Genomic DNA, 2,711 nt, shown 5'->3' with positions numbered 1-2,711 from the left:
CCCAGGTTGGTCCTCCAACCACGACGTGACTTCAGAAATCAAGGCTGCATCATCTGGAAAACGCTTTCCTATCAAAAACAACTTCATGGCTGGGAAGAGGTGAAAGTCAGAGGGTGCAAGGTCAGGAGAGTAGGGAGGATGGGGAGGATTTCATAACCACATGCCTGTGCTTCTGATCTGGCGACATGCGAGTTGTGGACCGGAGCGTTGTCCTGCAGGAGGAGAGTACCTTTGCTGATCTTGCCCTGCCTCTTGATTTTGATAGCTTCCCTTAATTTCCTCAAAAGTGAAGCATAATAGGCTCCTGTAATTGTGGTACTCGTTGCCAGGAAATCTGTCATCACTTCTCCGTCCTGGTCCCAGAAGACTGTGAGCATGACCTTGCCAGCGGAGGGTTGTACCCTTGCCCTCTTTGGAGGTGGCGAGTCCAAGCACTTCCACTGCATTGACTGGGCTTTGGTCTCTGGATCATAGTGATCGAGCTAGGTTTCATCCTGTGTAATCAGTCTTTTGAAAAACTTTGACTCATCTTCTTGGCACATCTCCAAATTCATCCTCGAGCACTCGACGTGTTCTCGCTTCTGGAATGGTGTGAGCAACCTGAAAATCCATCTGGCAGACACCTTATGCATATGCAAATGGTCACGAATAATAGTTTCCACAGACCCTGTACTAATCTTGACATCTTGGGCTATTTGGTGAATAGTAATGCGCCGATCTTCTAAAATGGCAGCCTCAACTTGACGGACAGATGCCTTATTAATGGCAGAAGGGGGCGACCAGGTCTGGGAGCTGTTTCCACAGACTTCCGGCCAGCGTTTTACAAGGTCATATGATGGGGCATTATCACCATCAGTTTCTTCCATTTCATCAAAAGTTTCCTGTGGTGTGCGACCTTTCAAATACAAAAAACCGGAGCACTGCTCGACATTCAACAGACTCCATTTCAAACCTGACTCTGTTCAAACACCTGTAAAACAGAAACCACAATTAGTTCAGAGCTGGGGCATTACTTATTGCACGCCCCTCGTATAAAGAAAGAAGAGAGTCTTTTGTAGGAGAACCCCGTCAAACAAGCGCAGTGTACGTACACGCCATTGACCTAATTTTGATGAGTGCTATACAGGCAAGCGTATGGTTAGGCTTACAAAATACAAAACAAACGCCACTTTGGAGCGTAGAGAAATATATTTATTTCAGTTTTATATATATATATATATATATATATATATATATATATATATTTCATTTTTTTTAATCTGTTTGTTTTTGTTGCCAGATAAATGCCAGATATTCACCATCTAGTTCAAACGCTCCAATCGAGGGATCTTTTAAAAATTCTAACCGCCCCTTTAAGTGCAGTTGTTTGTATCTCTATTGCACTTGGTTCACCGGGTATATTCACCAGGTAGTTTTTTAAATTCTATTTCACGAGTGCGGTTGTTTCTATAATTACTGAAATGATGGAGACCTTCCTAATATTTCAGTTTCTTTTCATGTCGCCCATAAAATCTTGCATACTGGATGGTGTATAACTTATTTCCAACTTCCAATTTCTTTGCTGGTATATGCTCCCAGAAATTGTTGCCACACTGGACATTCAACTTGTTACAGATGATTTAGTGGATATATTTACACAGCTGTGTTTGTGCAGAAGCTGAAATATATGATTAGCAATCTTTTCAGCGAATGTTCGATGACGCGAATGAATTTCATCCTCTTGAATAAGTAATGAAACGTCCTTTTTTTTTTTTACATTTTGTTTACCCTTTTGGGGAGATGGCAGAGGTATTTTTTTGACGAGGCTCCTAAAGATAAAGAGAAAACAAACTTTTGTTCATCTCAAACAAGTCCTATCGCCCCTAAAGCGCAAGAGGCTACTGTTATACAAAACCGGATTAATAGGCTGCAAACCTGGGTGGGAAGTTGGAAAGCAAGATGTTCATTTACACTGCATTCAAATTTCTGCATATTGATACTGTCGGGGAATTCCAAAAGCAACCGGTCGGATCAACAAAGAACGAACGAACACACACACACACACACACACACACACACACACACACACACACACACACACACACACACACACACACACACACACACGCGCACGCATGCACGCACGCACGCCCGCCCGCCCGCGCGCGCACACACACACACACATATTCTTCTCTTCTTGGTTTGCCTTCGCGAGCGAAAATCCTATGAAGGGGGTTGTCTACGTCGACTGCATGCATGCTTGTGGTTGACGAGACCGATACGGGAGAAGAAGGTTTGGCGACAGCGGCTGCAGTTAAAAGTCATATCAGGTACAGCTGCTGAGACTTCCCGTATCTTTCTCCTGCAGTGTTTCTACCGTAGATTCTCTGTGCGGTAGACCTCAATGGAGGTGGCAGGTTGGTGAACAGTGCGTCGCTAGGTGTCACGATCAGCAGCAAGAGTAGACCACTGGTGGTGGCCAATGTGGCAGTCACCGAGGGACATTTTTCAGAGAGTCCCTATATCGTTTCTTTGGTGTACCCCTGTCACTGCGGCCAGTGGAGAGTTCGCCATCTTGGGCAGGCGATGATTCTCCATTCTGGAGACGTACTCAGCACAGCGTAACTGCGACTTCAGCAGCATGGCCTCGATGCTGGTGATCTCCGCCTGCTCGATGACCTCAACATTGGTGACATAGTCACTCCAGTGAACGTTGAGGATGGTGCGGCGAC

This window comes from Euprymna scolopes, unplaced genomic scaffold (assembly GCF_053919585.1).
Source record: "Euprymna scolopes isolate OS-2025 unplaced genomic scaffold, ASM5391958v1 sca57, whole genome shotgun sequence".
NCBI classification, from domain to species: Eukaryota; Metazoa; Mollusca; class Cephalopoda; order Sepiida; family Sepiolidae; genus Euprymna; species Euprymna scolopes.
The sequence above is the reverse complement of the archived record's forward strand: the minus strand, read 5'-3'. Positions refer to the sequence as shown.